The 20,744-nt window shown below is 36.7% G+C and overlaps 1 protein-coding gene and 1 non-coding gene across 2 annotated transcripts in view; both read right to left on the reverse strand.

Moving 5' to 3' along the window:
- HTR2C (5-hydroxytryptamine receptor 2C) overlaps positions 1 to 20,744 on the reverse strand; it is a 294,503-nt gene that overhangs the window by 266,381 nt on the left and 7,378 nt on the right. The window lies entirely within an intron of this gene.
- Positions 10,049 to 10,177, reverse strand: LOC136154973 (small nucleolar RNA SNORA35). The gene has a single exon (XR_010660667.1). It is a non-coding gene; the product is annotated as a small nucleolar RNA SNORA35 (small nucleolar RNA).

A 20,744-nucleotide genomic window follows, 5' to 3' on the forward strand; every position in this document is an offset into this window, starting at 1 on the left:
ACCAGGGACCGAACCCAGGCCCTGGCCATGAAAGCCTGGAATCCTAACCACTAGACTACCACAGAACTCCCTGGTTCTTCACTTTTATATAAGAATATGCTAATCAAAATATCCATATATGAAAAGGTTCCGACAGAGTATAAGGGCCCTGACTTTATGTTCTTAAATGTCAGGACTCTGCAGAAGCAGAAAAGAGTTTTATGTTAGGAAAGATTATCTGAATCTATTTGTGAATTTTCTATGCCAATGTAGTTAGGTAGTAGAAAATTTACTACCAACGAGCACTTAATCTTTCAAGTTTAATAATCAAGGAGAAACAGAAAGCACAATATAATAAAAAGGTGATGTAACTCAAATGCATAAGGTAGAAGCATTCTACTTTTCTTTTTTTTTTCTTGGAAGCGTCCTAGTTTTGAAAAGGGGTGGGGAACTCTCTATCTCCAGACTGTAAGCTACTTGAATGCACAGAATATGTTTTTGTTTTCATTGTATTCAGCATAGAGCCTGGTATCCATTCAATCTTCAAAAGATGTTCTTGTGATTGCATTGAATGTCAAATTCAAATAAGCTTGAGTAATTTTAAAAATGTGCATAATTTGTTACCAAACTTGTAGCTGTTAAACATTGCTCTCAAACTTCATAGTGACATGGTATAGCCTGGGAACACTCTGATGCTCACCTCTGTGCAGAATGAGATTGGAGTCTCATAAGATCAAAGTGTGGATACAGTTCTACCTTTGATCTTGCACTAGATAAGATATCATTGACAAAGTGTTCCACTTCCTAATGGCCCATCTGTGTACTTCCTCTTAGCCAGAGGTCTGCGTCATGTTGGAAGCCTCCCTTGATTGTTCCTACTCAGTAATCACTGCCAGTCCTGTTTGTATTTCACGCTTTCAATTGAAGTGAGAGTTAAATTCCTTTAAGCAGCCATGTAGATAGTGATGACATCCAGTCCTACATTTCACGGTTCAGAAATGCATTATCAAGAATCAGTTGAAGAAAATACTATCTGTATTACTTGGTTGCTAAGATGGTTATCATTGAAAATAGAGTGTGCATGGAAAGTACCTTACACATATTAAGGGTTATATATGAATATTTGTTGAATAAAAATGAATGATAAATTTATATTTTAATTATGATTACACTTACTTTATAATTACTATTTCACTATTGTGATAGATTACATTCACCTCAAACTTCAGTTTTGAGAGACATGGAATACTATAAAAGTCTTGTCATGTTTATGATTATGACATTATAATCTGTGAACAACATGTGGCTTAAACACTGTGTTGTTTAGAAGAAGAGATGATATGAGTAAAGTACTTAAATTTGAATTGCACTTCAAAATACTTAAATTTCAAAACATTATTTCTTTGTCATACCTTAAGGAGTTTTAACAGTTTCAGTGGTCTGAGAGAGTTCACAATCCATTGATTACAATCAGCTGGTCAGTCTTCTATCCCAACGAAATCAATCATAGTGACAGTTGCCACTCTGGCCTCCTCCCTGTATTTTTAACCATGGAGGAGGACAAGTGAGCACCTGCCTCCTAGATTTTAGATTGGAATTATTTCTTGAACAAATAAGGATTCTTTATACTATGGCAGAATAAACCTTCTGAAAATGGCTGGGTGAGACTCCCGTAGCAGCTGTGTCCATACTCTGATCATGATATTTTACTTAAAAAACAAATTCCTCATGAAATTTGTAAATGGAATTTAACAATGCATACAGTTTAGTTATCAGTAATTGCATTTGAAATTTTTTTTCCACATCATTCTATCTCAATAGAAGTAAATAAAATAATATTCATAGAGCTATTTTTTTTTTTTTGGTGACAAGAAAAGCCATTTATTTTTCTTTTCACAATAAAAATAATGTACAAAATGAATATTCATTTATGGAGCTGCTCAAGCAAAAGTAAAATCCCAAACCTTAAAGATCATCAAGGATATTCAGTCTTAGAATATTATTGAAAGAGATGACATAGTATTTGGTATTGTAATGAGATAATATTACATCATGGCCAAAAACATTACAAATGATCACTTTTAAAGTTGTTTAAGAATTCCATTTACAACATATTTGATCTATGTATTTACTAACTTACAGGCCCAGGGAATGTACATCTCATGCCTCTGCATTTCATTAATGGATAGTGCATTAATGAATAGTGACAGATGCTGTTAAATCCCTATTTGAAGGCATTAAAACTGACAAACTTTGTCCCTTAAATTATGAATTTCTTTATCATATTGAACTGTCAGGCTGTTTTGTTGCTTCCTGTCAACTTGTACTCAATGCATGGTTCAGGAAATGAGTAGGTTCACATGAGCTCATCTGAGAGGGCACTCCCCATTTCTGAAATTCTCCAAATAGGTTTGTTTAGAAAAATCAGTGAAACATTCCATTTAATCAGTCATTTCCTTCTGCTTTAAAAAGACAAAGTAAAAACAAAAGTAAGAAAATAAAATAAAATAAAAAGACAAAGTAATAGTTTGGCTACCTGATGCAAAGAACTGACTCTAGAAAAGACCCTGATGCTGGGAAAGATTGAGGGCAGGAGGAGAAGTGGGTGACAGAGGATGAAATGGTTTCATGGCATCATTGACTCAATGGGCATGCGTTTGAGCAAACACCAGGAGATAGTGAAGGACAGGGAAGCCTGGCATCCTGCAGTTCATGAGGTCGCCCAGAGTCAAACATGACTGAGAGACTGAACAATAACAACAAATTTATTTATAACTTTGTTACAGAGCCCACTTGGTTGCTCTGAAAACACTATGGATGCAGATCTATCTTCTTATGATGCTTTCTATCCTAGAAAATTTCATATCTATTCAGGAAGATTAATTAGCTAGACTCCAATCTCAAATAAAAAGTTTAAAAGAAAAAAAAAGAAAGTACCCATCATCTTGTTAGTCTCAAGTCAGATTCCTTTCTTTTTGCTATTACACTCACTCTCCCTTAAGCCAACCTTGGATATTTTCAATTGCAAATGCATTGCCGTTTTAAAAACAAGTTTGCCTTGCTCAGAAGTCTGAGCTTTTCAAGTTATCTTGGTTGGGTACCCCTCCAGATGTGTGACTTAACATCTTCATTTTCCTTCACTTGTCTTATGCCTGGCCCCTTTCAACAGCTCTCTCTGTAAGGTGTCACCAATCTCTAGAAGTTTGGGAATGAGGCATAGAATTTGGATCACACTCTTATTTTACCAGAACAATGGTTAAACACACTCACACAGAAAATGAGTAAAGGTTTGAATTGTGTTTACTTCTACATCCTGAAATAATTGAGGAAATAATTTACTTTCAAATTTGGCCTTAATTTTAAAATATACTTAGTGAGTGATGTCTGTGGATTAATATTTCAGTACACTGTCAAGTGATTCCATATGCCTTTTGCTTTTCCTCCTCCCATTTCCCCACTTTTAGTCAGAAGTTTCTGAAGTTTAAATATTTTGTAAATCAAGGTGTAGATACTCTACTATTACTGGTAGAATAAAGCAGATTGATTTCAAATTCATGAGCAGTATATTTGAAAAGACAGACTCTCAGTGATTTACTTACAACTCAATTTTCAGCTCCTGTCAGTTTTCAGCTGCTCATATCTCTGATTTAATAATGTTTTATGTATTGCTTTCCCTTGTAGCTCAGTCAGTAAAGAATCTGTCTGCAGTGCAGAAGACCCGGGTTCAATCCCTGGGTAGGGAAAATCCCCTGGAGAAGGAAATGGTGACCCACTCCAGTATCCTTGCCTGGAAAATCTCATAGACAGAGGAGCCTGGTGGACTGCAGTCCATGGGGTGGCAAAGAGTCGAGCACAACTGAGCGACTAACAATTACTTACTTATTACATTTACAGATTTAAATGTATAGGAATATGTATTTCTGAAGAAACATTCACTGATAGTTTAAATTTTCAATGGGACTACCTGGAGAGCTAGTAGAAATTTCTTAAGACTTGAAGTTCACTTGGAACATTTTCCTAAAAGGACTTCAGTTTTCTGTTCCATGCATGCTAAACTGCATGCTAAACTGCTAGCCTGCATGCATGCTAAGTCACTTCAGTCATATCCGACTCTTTGCAATCCTATGGACCATATGCTGCCAGGCTCCTCTGTCCATGGGATTCTCCAGGCAAGAATACTGGAGTGAGTTGCCATTTCTTTCTCCAGGGGATCTTCTCGACCCAGGAATTGAACCTGCATCTCTTACATCTCCTGCATTGGAAGGCAGGTTCTTTACCAGTAGCACCACCTGGGAAGCCCTAACCATGCAAAAAGTAAGGGGAAACCCCTTATAGCAATGTTATACCATTCTATGTGTAAGTTACAATATGGAGAAAATGAATGCCCTCATTTCTAAATTCAATAATTTGCTTTTCTTGCAGCAGTCATTTATGATCAAACATCTATTATAGCTCCTCTTTCTTCTGTTACTCCTGTTTTTCATTCAACTATTCTTTATAAAATCTTGACTTCTCTTTCATCCCCTCCCACTGCAACTATGACTACTAACAATACTGAAGGCAAACAGGCGAACTTGCAGCTAGATTTAAATATATCCTGGCACTTCTGCCAAAAACAATTTGTCTCTCTTTTATGACCTGCCAAACATAAATCAACTAAGATACAACTTAAAAGTTGTTAATATCTGATCTTGTATTTTATATCTACTATATGAAGAAGTCTCAGATTTATTTTGGTTAGCATACCACAATTTTAAAGACAGAATAAATATTAGATCAGTAAACAATTTTCTCTTGCTCCTCGGATTCTTTTTAGACTAGATCTACCTCCAGCTTCTCCAGTTAATGGAGTGGCGCATCCATGTGCAGAAGGGATGTATAATCCATTCTGATGATTTAGGACCACTTACCCCTCTCCTTGCAATAGGAAAAACTATCAAAGGAACTGGGCCTACAGACTTAAACCTGCTGGATTCACAGAAGACATATTAGCTTCCTTGAGTTGGTAGAGTCCTTTGTTCAGTTGCTACATCTTCCTCTTCAGAGAGCATCATCTGTCCTTATAGATTAGAACTGGGAACAGAGCAAGCTTTCTGATATCAGAATGGGGAATAGGCCTGCCTCAGTTGTGAGAAGTGACAAAGGAGACCAGTGCATGGGATCCAGGTTTGCCAGCTGAGCTGACCGGAGACTTGGTTACCTGTAGCACAAGAGCAGTTTTCACACTATGAAAATATGCAATACCAGCTTCTCCTGGAAGGGTCCCCAACCACTCTGGGATTGCATCATTATCAGAAGGAAAGAAAATATGGCCTAAATCCAATTAAGAAATAAAGGAATTTGCTGGGAAAAGTTTCAAGTCAACTTAACAAATGCTTGCTGGTTTGGGTTCACTTACCAGCAATAAGTACTTTTTTGACAGAGAAGAAGCACAGGATCCCAAGCTGTTTAACAACTATGTCCTTGGAAACACAGGTGATGGGAATCATTGCTATGGAAGCAGAGCAGGAAAGGAACTTTAGAGATCCTCTCCATAGTCCTTAGTCCCATAGTCACATGCCCAAAGTAATCTCACCATAAACTGAGGAACAGATGAATCTAATTTGCTCGCTTTTTTTTTTAACAGGTGAAGGAAATAAAGCCAAAGGGAAGAAGCAACTTACTCAGTAACGTAAAGTTGACCAGGGGTAGAGCCAGGATAAAAGACCAGAATTTCTAAGTCCTTAGTGATTGTTCTTTCTACTACACTCTTCTTTGTATTCTGCCATTTTCACTGTTGACTGATCAGCAGTGAACTGTAATCGTTTCCATCCCTAGCATTTTGTCCATGTGACTTCATGCCTGCAGGTCTCTAATAGAACAACTGCTTAAACTAGCCTCAACAGCTCTAATCCACATTCACTTATCTATCTGAGTCCCCACAGTGCTTATTGCCTGTGCCACATATTTAGAATTTTAATGCAAAGAAATATGGGTTATTTTGCAATGATTATGTATACATTTCTTTTGTTATTAATAAGTTTGTATGCTCCTCTGGGTAAGAGACATTTGCTTATAGTTCTTTCACATATGTCAGCATCTAACTCTTAGGTTTGTATCGGTGCAGAAAAAAATAGAATAAGCATGTAACTTAGCATCCAAACAGGGACACTTTTGAGTGTCAAAGAAAGTATTCATATTTGCTTAATAAGTGTAAACTGTGGTTATACTGGACAAACTGGAACGTATGGTCTCCCTACCAACAGTCGACTTGCTCAACACACATTCAATTAGAATCAGTCATTGATGATTGTGCAATTGTCCAACTATGGGATACTGTGTATAGTTTACCTTATTACACTGAGTGGAATTATTTCTATAGTAGTAATCACTGAAAAATCATGAACATTGTGGAATTCTATTTACTGAATAAGTATACATATGTGTTATTTACTTATAAGTTATTATGAATATGTCCACAAAATATTCAGTTGTTGCCTTAAAGTTGTAAGGATAAAGTTAAATGGAAAACTTCTGTTGGTTAAGTTTTAATCATTTCCATATTGAACATGTGGATTGAGTGAAAAAAATGACATTCTCTCTAATTCTTTCCTGATGGTAAAATATGAAATCTGATGGCTTTCATGTGGGGTAGATGAGGCAGGATGCTGTTAGGAGCCATGGACAAAAAGGCCTAAATTGGAAGTTTAAAAATAGATTTAAATTTAAACACTCTATTCAAAAATTTCAAGACACATTGTGGCTTAAAATTTTCTTTTGGGATAAAATATGGAGACATTAATAAAGGAAACAAAGTCCATGACAAATTTATATACAACAAATGACTGACTTAAATTTTATAGCATTTACCCACCATCACACTATATATTAACTTAATGAAATAAATCTTTACTTTGATGTGTTAAGAAATAGACAAGTTTTTTGATACAATTTTCAAAATGTAAATATGTATTTTTCTCTTCAGATATGTAATGGTTCCAGACATCCCAGACAGAACAGTCAATGGTTTTGATTTATTAATATTTCCAAATTAGAGGTTTAGTGATAAAAATTCCCTGCAGCAGAATGAATATTAAGCAGCTTGAACAATGGCAGTTACACCATCTGCTTCAGATAGAAATTTGCTGTCTTGACAGTAACAAAGGACAAATAGGCAAAACAGATAACATCAGGCCAGCAAGCGGGTAAATGCAACAAGGAAAGCAGCATTTCCTAGATAAATTGCGTTTTCTTTTGAATACTACATTCTATACTAAATAACACTTCATTCAACTGTAAGCAGATGTTTATCAAAGAGAATTCATACTCTTTATCACAAAAATTGCTTTATGAGATAATCTAAATAATCATACTTTTCAATCCTCACAATTTTAAATGAAATTAAAGTATACAAGCAAGAAAAGAAAATAATTACATGCGAAACAAAATAGTATGTTGCCCTTAGGAAAAATTCTGAGAACAGACATTATGTTGACAGATTCTCACCTACCCACATGGACTTCCAAGACAAGACCCTAGATTACACTGTTTTAGGAAACTAAGTTTTAAAAATCTATTTAAAAGACTGTCTTCCCACATCCTGTTATCAGTGTAATGTCTGTGTATATATGTCTGGGGAGATGTGGTAAAAGTCACTCAGTTATGTCTGACTCTTTGTGACCCCATGGACTATATAGTCCATGGAATTCTCCAGGCCAGAATACTGGAGTGGGTAGCTTTTCCTTTCTCCAGGGGATCTTCCCAACCCAGGGATCAAACCCAGGTCTCCCACATTGCAGATGGATTCTTTACGAGCTGAGCCACCAGGGAAGCCCAAGTATACTAGAGTGGCTAGCCTATGCCTTCACCAGTGAATCTTCCTGACCCAGGAATTGAACCAGGGTCTCCTGCATTGCAGGCAGATTTTTTACCAGCTGAGATACCCAGAAAGCCTGGGGAGGTATGGAGGATGTTCAAATAGCATTTGTTCTGCATTAAAATAATAAGGGGAAAATAAAACTTACCATTGTAACACATTAATTCACAAAGTTAGTAGATCATATGAATATCTTGCCATATGTCTAAGAATTTTATTTTCATTTTTTTTTTAGAAAGAGGCCAATTTCTGGAACCTCAGAACAAGGAAATTTACATACAGTGACATGATCCATTTTCTCCTTCCATTTTGTATCCCTCACATACTTGATGTTCAGACTTCTTTCGTCTTTGGTTCAGTAGTGGCAGTAAAGATGACAGTTGAAAGACAGTTGAAAGAAAAAAATTTTTAAATACATACAATATAAAAAGTCAATTCCTTCCAATTGTCAGAAAAAAAAATTGTGTCATAGTTTTTATATGGTCTTGTATTTCAGTCAACAAGGATTTATTTGTGCTGAGTCGCTTCAGTCGTGTCTGACTTTTTGTGATCCCACAGACTGCTGCCCACCAGACTCCTCTGACCATGGAATTTTCCATGCAAGAATACTGGAGTGGGTTGCCATTTCCTACTCTAGGGGATCTTCCCAACCCGGGGATTGAACCCACATTTCTTATATCTCCTGCACTGGCAGGTAGGTTCTTGACCACTAGCGCCACCTGGGAAACCCTCATCTAAAGTTTTAAATGTAAATAAAAGAATTAAGTTCAACATGTATTTTTCACTGATACATTTCATCTCAGTTGTCTGAAAATAGTAAAATTATAATGAGCTGCAAGTTTTGTACATTATTTTACAGTGTTGGTCTAATTATGAAAATATTGTCATGACCTAAGGTTAGACCTGTAAGCCCAATGTCCTTGATGGTTGAGGACGCTAAAAACATTTCCTAGGAAGGCAAGTTACCAGCCACAACTTTAATACACACAAAAAATATGAGGTCTTACTTCAAAATATTCAGTTAAGTAACTTAGCATGAATTCATCTCTCACAAACTAATCTTTCCTGGATTTTAAATGAGTTTTCACTTTATGTTTTACTTCACAGAAAATAGTGCCATGTTTATGTGGTACTAAAACAGGGTGTTTAATTTTCTAGAGCTTTCTTCAAGTCCTGGTTATAAGAATTAATGAGTGACTTCACAGGTAACTTAAGTGAATTTTTCTGTTAGTATTTATTGAGCTTCTACTTAATGCAAGTTACAGGGCTAGGGACTACAGTAAATACTAAGATGTATGAGAATATAAGGTCTTTGCTTCAAAGAGTTTACAACTTAGCTAAAGTTGTATGTACAAATTTGTACATAAATGAGTGCAAAAAAAGTGGGAAGCTGGTTATTGCCAAATGATGGGGACTTGAGTATTCAAAGATATTATGAAGGAAAGAAGGGGCTAGGAATGGGTCCTGAGCGTAGATCTAATGAGACAAGTGCTCGGGCCTGGTGCACTGGGAAGACCCAGAGGAATCGGGTGGAGAGGGAGGTGGGAGGGGGGATCGGGATGGGGAATACATGTAACTCCATGGCTGATTCATATCAATGTATGACAAAAACCACTACAATATTGTAAAGTAATTAGCCTCCAACTAATAAAAATAAATGGAAAAAAATAAATCTAAATTACAAGAAATAGAGAAGAAATTCTGTCAGCATTAGGCTTAAACAGACGTTTACACTATCTGCAGGGAATGAAGACACAGGGGAAGGCTAGTTTGTCAGGAAACTGGTAAGGATATGGGGCAAATAAAATACACAGGAGCTCAAATTTGTAAGATTATTATAATCACAATTTTGTCACATCTAGAGGAGGAAACAATTTCTCTCTCTTGTCCTAGCACTTAATGGGCAATTTGCCAGGGAATTTAAATAAATTTATCTTGTAATGTTGTCACCATGAGAATCTTAGATCATTCCACTACTGTCAAGCTTATTTTATGTACTAGGACACTGAGTCTTTGAGGGTTAATGTGAATTGCTAAGAGCTACACAGCTAGTAATTATGATAATTAACAATAATGGTGACAACATTTATTGAGCACCTGCTATTAAGCTGATTTAGACATAGTCACTGTTATCTGGTAGTAGAAGATACTGAGCTGCTTGCTTGGTCTCTCCACCTCCTCACTTTTCTTAGGCGGGGTCCCAGGACCCTGGAGATATGTACCCACCTGCATGCAGGAGTAGCCCACAGTGTGACTCTCCCAGCTTTCCAAAGGGATTTGTTTTTGCACTGTTCGATGCCCAGTTGGTCAAGGAGGAGCCCAGTGGGTCATTTGCCAGTGCTGTTGACAGTGGAGCTAGGGTTGGGACCCTGTGTTTTATGCCAAAGGACCAACTTGAAGGAGGGTGTGGATAGGAGACCTGAAATATTGCAGGATCCATTGCTTCATTCTGTCAGCATGACGACCACACACATGGGTCAGCTTCAGTTGAAAGAAACGTGAGCTTAGAATCAAGCAGATCTGGGTTCAGAATCCAGGAACAAGCCCTAGAACCTTGGAAACTTACTAAAGCCCTCTTGGCTTGTGTTCCCTTATATGTTAAATGGGGTCAGTAATAACCACTTCATTGCCTGTTAACTCTTGGGAGAGTTAGCAGAAATAACTTGTAGAGTCCAGTCCAGTACCTGACATTAGGTGTTTAGTGAAAGTGAAAGTTGCTCAGTCGTGTCCGACACTTTGTGACTCCATGGACTATACAGTCCATGGAATTCTCCAGGCCAGAACACTGGAATGGGTAGCCTTTCCCTTCTCTAGGGGATCTTCCCAACCCAGGGATTGAACCCAGGTCTCCTGCATTGCAGGTGGATTCTTTACCAGCTGAGCCATCAGGGAAGCCCAGATGTTCAATAAATAACAGTTGTCACGAATGAATGTCTCCCATGTCACCAAGAGCAATTCTCTTTCAACCTACCAGAAGTTAGCTAAAATTTTTTGGACTTTTTTTTAGTTGATAACTCTACATTTTCTACTTGTCTTATAATTTTTTTTTTACAAAAAGCCAAGTTGCTTTACATTGGACCACCAGGGAAATCCCTATACCTAACTGTTTATGTTGGCTTAAATATTGAATATGACTGTTTAAAATTGCCTAAAGTTTCCTGATGAGAATTTGTAGATCATTATTTTGAAATTATGTAAAAGACAAAGGCACATTTTTTCCTATGCACCTGGAAGGAACCCATTCTTCCAAGTGTACAAAACAGAAAACTGTCCATTTTCTGCACCTCCCATTTTTTCTCCTGGTTGTGACTAAAAATTTGTCACTTCAAGCAGACATTGGCAAATAATCATTATTACTTCTTTCTTCATTATTTGCTTCATGAAGTTATTGATACACTTCTATGAGCCAAGCCCTAGTCTAAAGGTATAATGTTCCTATTTTTAAAAAGCCTGTCTCTTCTAGTTTTGTCCTAGCTTATTATGTTGCCTTACCAAATGATGCCCCATTTGGTAGCTTTGGAACTCAGCCATCCCAGAATTTGAGAAATAGTCTAACTGAAAGAGCACAGTGTTAGTCGCTCACTTGTGTCTGACTCTTTGTGACCCCAGGGACTGCCGCCCACCAGGCTCCTCTGTCCATAGGAGTTTCCAGTCAAGGATACTGGAGTGCGTTGCCAATTCCTTCTCCAGGGGATCTTCCCGACCCAGGGAGCAAACCTAGGTCTCCTGCACTACAGGTGAATTCTTTACCATCTGAGCTATGAGGGAAGCCCATAAGTGTATAAGACTGGATTAATTATAACCATTGGTATGTGAATAACCATTATCATTTCAGCAAATATGGCTCTATTGACAAAACTGGTTAATCGATCAAAAACTAAAACAATATATTGCATACACATTGTGAATATTCAGTTTTAGGAGACAATGCCAGTTGTACATCAAGTAGTTGTACAATGTATACTTCTGCTAGTAATGCATGTTGTTGATCTACATTCCCTCAAATGCCTGGTTCTTTCAAACTTTAAAAATGTTATCAGTACAGCAGGTATAAAAAGTTCGATTTCCTTCTTGCCTGCCCTCCCTGGATAAGGAAGTTCCATTACCGAAGTTGAGGTTTAGAACTTTTCCTACATGCCTGAAACCAAATGGAATCAAATACATGAACATTCTCAGCAAAATGAGAATTACTGGTGATATTCTAAGGCCTGTTATGGTGAAAAGTTTTTAAAATTGAGGAGGAAGAAAACAATTTAAAAATAAGCAATACCCAGTTTAAGAGCAGAAGAAAATGTATGGCAAAAACCACTACAATATTGTAAAGTAATTAGCCTCCAACTAATACAAATAAATGAAAAAATAAATAAATAAATAAAAGTGTACTCCAAAATTTACAGTGCAGTGAGGCTTATCTGTGACTCATAAAGAACATATTTTCCTGCCTAAAATTCTAGAATAATGGCAAATTAAAATATGAATTTGCACTTGTTTCTGTTTTTCCAATAAAGGAGACTTATTTCTAAACTGTTGGTTAACCTGTTAGAATATAGATACTCTCTTCAATGTGCTATTTGATGGATATAAATATAAAAACATGGAAAATAACATGAGATAAACTATTAATTATGGGTTCTAACAGATCACATTTTCTTCAGAAGACCATTCATCTGTGAAGTTGTGGTCCCATTTCATTCATCATGTCAAAAATATATGTTCATTATACCACAATTTTGATAAGCTGTTGCAGTTTCCCATAGTAACTGTTTTATATATAAGTATGATTGCAGTAGCCTTAATGCTAAATTATAATATTACTTTCAATATGCATGCTCATAAAAATGCAATGCTGTACTAGAGATAATTCACCTAAAAGAAATGTAGTCAAGGTTTTTATGGTTGATTTATGTTGATGTTTGACAGAAATCGACAAAATTCTGTAAAGCAAATATCCTTCAGTTAAAAAATAAACTTAAAATTTAAAAACATTTAGTCAAGGTTTTTACTTCATCAGTGGCAGCCATCTTGTGTCATTATTGACTAACCATGTCCCAGTAAAATTACATACTTGCTTAGCATTAATTTGGGCTTTTGTGGGTGGCTCAGATGATAAAGAATCTGCCTGCAGTGCAGGAGACCCAGGTTCAATCCCTGGGTCAGGATCTTCCCAGGAGAAGGAAATAGCTACATACTCCAGTATTCTTGCCTGGAGAATTCCATGGACAGAGGAGCCTGGTGGGCTACAGTCCATGTGATTGCAAAGAATTGGACATGGCTCAGTGACTTTCACACTTAGCATTAATTGCAACAATATAATTCAATACCTCTTGTTTTTGTGGAAGAGAAGCATATCTAAACAAGCAAAAGTTCTTTAGTATAAAGCTATGAAGATTAAAAAAAATAATAATAAACCTTTTCTTAGCATAAGATAGATACTACTTGAATACTGCTCCTAAAAGGAGTCCAAACTCACACTATTTAAATATTTACTTAAAATCTGGGGATATACAAAGCATTAGAGAAATATTTCTGCTGAAAAGTTAACTCCAGGCATCATTAAAATCTTGATATTCTAAATCATAACTAATTAGTGGAGACAAGTGAGCCAAAATTGTTTTCATAATCCAACAAACATTCAAAATTTTACCTTCATTCTTCAATGTCATGAGGGTGAGCTACTGGGCACTGGAGTCTTTAAGAAGCAGATCTATCAGCTTTACTTTCAGACTGGAACTACAATCTAATGATAAGGTACTCTCTCCATGGTCAGTACAGATTTTTCTCAAGAAAACTGTATATTGGACAGAAAAGAAAAATGCCTCTCTTATGTTTCCTTTTACTAATATCTGTCTCAAGAACTTAATCACTCAGCCAGCAGATATTTACAGGGTGCCTACTATGTACAAGATATAGAATTATGTCAATGCCTGGATAAGGCCTAAGAGACAAAAAGACTGCTTAATGAAATAGAAGAGATAATGATGGCAAGATTGTATTCAATTTGTCCCAACTTGTAAGCTCACTTCCTGAAGATTCTGAAATGCTAAAATGCAAAGCCCATTTGTTTAAATGGGACCTAATGAAAATTAAAAGCCTTTGCACAACAAAGGAAACTATAAGTAAGGTGAAAAGACAGCCCTCAGATTGGGAGAAAATAATAGCAAATGAGGAAACAGACAAAGGATTAATCTCAAAAATATAAAAGCAACTCCTGAAGCTCAATTCCAGAAAAATAAATGACCCAATCAAAAAATGGGCCAAAGAACTAAACAGACATTTCTCCAAAGAAGACATACAGATGGCTAACAAACACATGAAAAGATGCTCAACATCACTCATTATCAGAGAAATGCAAATCAAAACCACAATGAGGTACCATTACACGCCAGTCAGGATGGCTGCTATCCAAAAGTCTACAAGCAATAAATGCTGGAGAGGGTGTGGAGAAAAGGGAACCCTCTTACACTGTTGGTGGGAATGCAAACTAGTACAGCCACTGTGGAAAACAGTGTGGAGATTCCTTAAAAAACTGGAAATAGAACTACCATATGACCCAGCAATACCACTTCTGGGCATACACACTGAGGAATCCAGATCTGAAAGAGACACGTGCACCACAATGTTCATCGCAGCACTGTTTATAATAGCCAGGACATGGAAGCAACCTAGATGCCCATCAGCAGATGAATGGATAAGGAAGCTGTGGTACATATACACCATGGAATATTACTCAGCCATTAAAAAGAATTCATTTGAATCAGTTCTAATGAGATGGATGAAACTGGAGCCCATTATACAGAGTGAAGTAAGCCAGAAAGATAAAGAACATTACAGCATACTAACACATATATACGGAATTTAGAAAGATGGTAACGATGGCCCTATATGCAGGGCAGAAGAAGAGACGCAGAAGTACAGAACAGACTTTTGAACTCTGTGGGAGAAGGTGAGGGTGGGATGTTTCGAAAGAATAGCATGTATATTATCTGTGGTGAAACAGATCACCAGCCCAGGTCGGATGCATGAGTCAAGTGCTCGGGCCTGGTGCACTGGGAGGACCCAGAGGAATCGGGTGGAGAGGAAGGTGGGATGGGGGACCGGGATGGGGAATACGTGTAACTCTATGGCTGATTCATATCAATGTATGACAAAACCCGCTGAAAAATAAAAATAAAAAAAATTTAAAAAGCTAAAATGCAGGCTTCATTGATTCCTCCCCTTTATATCTGTATAATCTTCATTGCTCAGAGCACCCTATTTGGCTTCTTGCAACATTCTGCCTTTTTTGTTTGTTTTACCATAATTAGTTTTATCTCATCAATAGGATTATGAACAAACTGAGATGTCATAGAGCCTACCTAAGAGTTATCTGTAACCCCCATAATTCCTGGCATAGTGTCAATCATATAGTAATTCTCCATAATTATTTTTGTTGATTAATCTAATATTCAAGGTTATAATATAAAAATAGCTTAGTCCACTTATTCTTTATTCTAACCTCCAGAGATTCAAATGAGAGGGAAAAGGATAAGATTTAGTGTTATCACCATCAACTACTAGTTCCGAACTCTGCTACTAGTCAAATGTTTACAGCAAATTGTGTGAAAACTGAGTAATTTAATCTATAAGTGTCATTCTTTTCCTGTGACAGGGGTATTTTGGTATGTAAATTGTAGTGTTTTGCTTCTTAAAACTAGGTTACATAATTTTTAGTTCTAATGCAAACTTAATGCACTACTTATTAATATGAAGAGTCAAAACTAAAGATCTTAGATTTATATATTTTTCCAAAAGAAATAAACTGAGAACTTTATGTTCTCTGGGGCATGATATCATAAAGTATAATGAAGGCAGAACTACTGGATCTGTATTCTGCCAACTCTTGCTATCCAAATTGCCACTGACCTTCCCCTGAAGGCCTTAGAGCCCAGCTATTCTTTTCTTTTCCTCTAATTCGGTGGATGTCCCTTCTCACAGCTATAACTCTACCATAGGGATTTCAACCAGTTACTTGTGAAAAAGGAGTAAAAAAAAATGTAATAATTTTTAAAATTCAATGTTGGATAGCAAACATACTGAAAGTTGTCTGGAAACAAGTCATATATAAGTGTAAAGTACATTTGCTTTGGTGCCTTCCTTGGGAATTTAAAATATAAATCAATTACCTAAGCTTATGAATTATTGAGAAGTGATCATCTTAACTTTTCCCAAAATGCTGTCTGAATAGTAAATGGGACATTAAATAGATGACCAGATTTTTAAAGTTGTGACTTGGAAAGAATTTCATCCCGCCAGAGTCCCAAACAATGGAAAGCAACTCTAACATGAGATGACTCTATACCACCTGGTGGTAGGGGATGTTTGTTACAGGTGTAGTAATTGGAAGGCATGATACCAAATCATCAGAACTGTGAGACAAAGATGAGCGATCCAGTCCCATATTTCTAAGTAGTCACAGGTATTTCTCTTTGGAAGAGCTGCAATAAGTACTATCAAAACCCCTTAGTCAGCACCTTCCTCTATCATTTCCATGTTGCTCTCACTTTATGTACCCCACATTATTTCATCACTGTGTGCAGAGATCAAACCAGACAATCCTAAAGGAAATCAACCTGATTATTCATTGGAAGGACTGATGCTGAAGCTGAAGTTCCAATACTCTGGCCACCTGATGTGAAGAGCCAACTCATTCAAAAAGACCCAAATGCTGGGAAAGGTTGAGGGCAGGAGGAGAAGTGGGTGACAGAGGATGAGATGGTTGGATGGTATCATTGACTCAATAGACATGAGTTTGAGCAAACTCCAGGAGGTGGTGAAGGACAGGGAAGCCTGGCGTGCTGCAGTCCATGGGGTCACAAAGAGTTGGATAAGACTAAGCAACTGAATGGTAACAACCCAGTAAGGTCACAGGCCCCATCAACTCTGCTTCATTCAGTACTCTCCAGTCTTTTCATGAAGTCCTCCCCCCGTCCAAATGCACTTGAAGTGTTCCTCCTCCTCCCCTTGCCATACTCTAAATTCAACTCCATCTTCATTGCTGGGTTCAGAAGTCACTTCTTACACTTTATTACAACACAAGCAAATCTTATCCATTCTTCGTTTCTTTTCCCTCATTAACTTTATAGCTTGCTTTGCCTGAGCTATCTTTCCAATGATCAGTTGTCAAGTAAAAAAAAATTCCCCATAGAATCTCTCTTTAAAAATGTACTTTTTAACATTAATTAAATTATGATGCTAAAATTGTATCTCAATTTTAAATATAGCATCAAAAAGGGAAGTGAACTAGAGACAAATTTCTAGAAGGAAAGCAATGTCTTTGCATTGACGGCTAAATCAGAGATGGGGAAAGGGCCGTCTACATTGGAAGACAACTGAGATGGAAGTGAAAGCCACAGAAAAACTTCCTACCCACCTGCCTACTAGATATCACCCAATGGACATCTTAGAAACAACTCAAATCCAACATGTCTGAACTAAACTTATCTCTGTCCCTTTCCCCAAACAAAACTTCTCCTCCTCGTCCTCCTCCTGTACACCCCATCTCAACAAAAAGTATCTCATATCACTAACTGCTCAAACCAGAGACTTGAGAGTCATTCTTGAATCTTCCTTCTCTCTTACTGTTCAAAATCACCAAGTCCTGCCCCTCAAATAGGACAAGTACTATCGGTTCCCACCACCCCATTCCACCATGTTGTCTAGACATGCTGTCCTCATTTTCTTACATCTAAACCCTCTCCAATCTGGCTTGTCTCCACTGCTACACAAAAACATTTATGAAGATCAGCAATAACTTGCATGGTACCAAAACCAACAAATTTATGATCTCATAAATTAAAGTTCTAGCAAGAAACAGAATTTACTTACAAACTCCATATATACTTGAAAAACTCACTTCTACAAGAAAGTCTAAATCTTCTTTAATCCATTAATTATAATCCCCTCCACCAAATTTTTTTCAAGAGCTGGAACAAACTGTAGAACTGATGGATTTGGCTCTCCTATCCTTACCAGAAAGAAGAAGTACTTTCTAGTTATACCTTTATTGGACAAATTTAGAGAACACACTGAAATTTTAGGTTTCTTTTGGATGCTAGAGATACTTTTTTTTTCCTTTTAGAATCAGAGGTTACTGTTAGCCAATAACATAAAGATCTGTTAGTAAACTGAAATTTTGGCTCACACTTTAAAAACATCAGGAGTGCCAAACTCATCAAAATGAATATTAAATGAAGAAAAGCACCAAGGAGTGAACAGTGTAAGGAAGGTGTGCTGCACTTAACTGTTAGCACATCAAGTACCAATTTTAAATATAATACTAAGAAATAAGGTGTAATAAAGACTAATTCATTTATGTTTTTATATTCAGCAGAACATTATGTGTTTTATTAAAATGAACTTGCAGAGATAAGTATATATCCAATTTAAAGGAAGCTTTCTTTGCAGAAATCTTAAAGATATAGAAATAATAAATAATAATGGACATGAGTCATTCACACTTTCATCCAACATTTATTGAGCAATTTTGCATTATCAGTAAACATTAATTGAACTGTTAAATGACAATGTTTAAACTGGGGCACAAAAGAATGAATTTTACTATTTCAAAAGCATTATGAATAATAATACTTTGTTAAATACACAAATACTTTGGAAATATCTGTACCAGTCCTTAGAGATACAAACTTAGGTAGTAGACGGAGCAGGAAAAAAGCTCAGAAACTTTGAAGTGTGTGCTGAATATTTTAACCATAAACTCACTTAACCTCCTGATGCCAGGCACTTGAACCAAATTCATTTTCTAGTCAAACATTGATTTCTGAGAACAAATTGTCAAGTTCTTTATCCAGGGGCACACCACTAAATAATCAGAAGTAACAGTATCTACTGCTTTGTTTCTCCTCATTTAAAAATAAAAAGTATCCTTCAAGAGAAAAGTTCATACAGTTTTGACATTTACTAATTGGCTTCTAAATGCTAGAAACTTTAAGTGGGTTGTTGCATGTAATCCATCTGACAAATTTATATCATGCTGACTTCCATGTTGTTGAGCTAGATAGGGTTTAGAGGAGACAAGAAAATGGGAATAATACTAATAACAATAATATCAAGGAAAGCAACAGTAGCTAATTTTTCTCTAGCATTTGATAGATGCTAGATTGCTGGATTGATTAGTAGCATTTTTTCTTAGGCAAGTCCCTAGGACTCAAAAGAGACTTGGATAACTCACTTAAAACTCGAGACCTCATATATTAAGTATGGGTAATAATAAACACTTTCATTGGAATGTGAAAATAAAATGGAATCATTTGTATAATTTTTAGCACATTGCCTGACATTGAGTAGTGTTTGTTCAATAAATGATAGCTTATAACTATGTATAACGTCTCTTCTCATTTGATGGGAAACTTGGTCACAGGTCCTTTGATTGTTAAACTTACAATTCCCTTTCATTACATTTGGAACTCTCCTAACTTAGATTAATAACGCCATGTTGGTGTTCCTCTCATGGTTAGTCAGTATTTGGAAATTACCTAAAATTTTCTGACCAAAATTTGCACTTTCCTTCTAGTGTGGAAAAATGAAAACTCTCCCTTTGCTGTGCCTTCAATTTTTTACCCTTGGGTTTTGACTAAGTCACAAATACTAGCAGATGCACTCCCTACTTTGGGGGAGATCTAGGTAAATAAGTGATAGTAAAAATTCCCCATTTGTTAGCTTGTTGGGAGAATTTTTTAAAAATCCTGAAGTCTCTTGTTAATAATAATAAGTTCCTAGTGAATCTTATTTCATTTATAGCATGCCAATGAAACACAGCTTTAAGACACCTGGACAGAGTCCTTTTGGGAGGGATAAGATGGGAAATGGAAAGACAGAGGAAGAGAAAGAATTCCAAAAAGTATTGGGATTGAGTTAGTTTTGTACTTGATATTCTATCTCTTGTAATTCCCAACTCTTGTTTTTGTAATATTTCATAATATCACCCCACTGACACTTCCTCAGAAGTAATAAAAACATCTTCTATAAAACCTAGATGCTCATTGTGCCTGTCATCATGTAAGCCTTTGTAGCTCTTCAGCAAAGTCTACCAGATGCTGAGACATTGGTAGAGACCATCTTTTTTAATCTTCAGCCCTCAGTTCTTACTTGGCTTACCTTTTGAGTCTGCTGTGTACTTTAACAGTGGACAAATGGCTTGCCTGCCTTGCTCTAACTGGTTTTGTGATACTCCTTTCACTATTCATCAATGAATTGCAAACCCTGATCAATTACATCAATGTTTCCACAAAGCTTTCAAATGAGAACAGTCTGCAGTCACTTGCAGAGAGTCCTGACCCTTCAAATACATTTTGTTCTGTCTGATTTCCTTAATCATTTCTATTCTCTTTCTCCCTCCCAGGGCACCAGTCCTCCCTTGAAATTCCAAAATGTGAAACTTAATAGCATCCCCCGCGCCCCACTTCTCATTCTGCTCACTCGATTAAACATGCATATAAGGAATCCCCATTTCTTTTGCGCTTTCTCCACTCAGATAGGCTTGTTTTCTTGCAACACTCCTGTACTTTTAGTTTAGAAACCACTAATGATGTTGCTGTATCTCTCTCTTCACAACTTCCCGCTTCTCTGTCCAGAAAACAATTACTTCTTCAAGGCCTAGCCAGTGTTTCCTACAGAACCTATCTTACCGCATACCTTCAGCCTGTTGACTTAAAAAAGATGCACAACAGGAGAGTTGTGAGTTAAGTTTTATTTGGAGCAAAATGAGGACTATAGCCCAGGAGACAGCATTTCAGATAGCTCTGAGAAACTGCTCCAAAGAGGTAGGGGGGAAGATCAGTATATATGTGATTTTGGTGAAGAAGGAATACATGCAGTCAAGCACTGCTTGACTGTATTTTTGCAGGAGGTTTCT

Source organism: Muntiacus reevesi, chromosome X (assembly GCF_963930625.1).
Source record: "Muntiacus reevesi chromosome X, mMunRee1.1, whole genome shotgun sequence".
Classification (NCBI taxonomy): domain Eukaryota; kingdom Metazoa; phylum Chordata; class Mammalia; order Artiodactyla; family Cervidae; genus Muntiacus; species Muntiacus reevesi.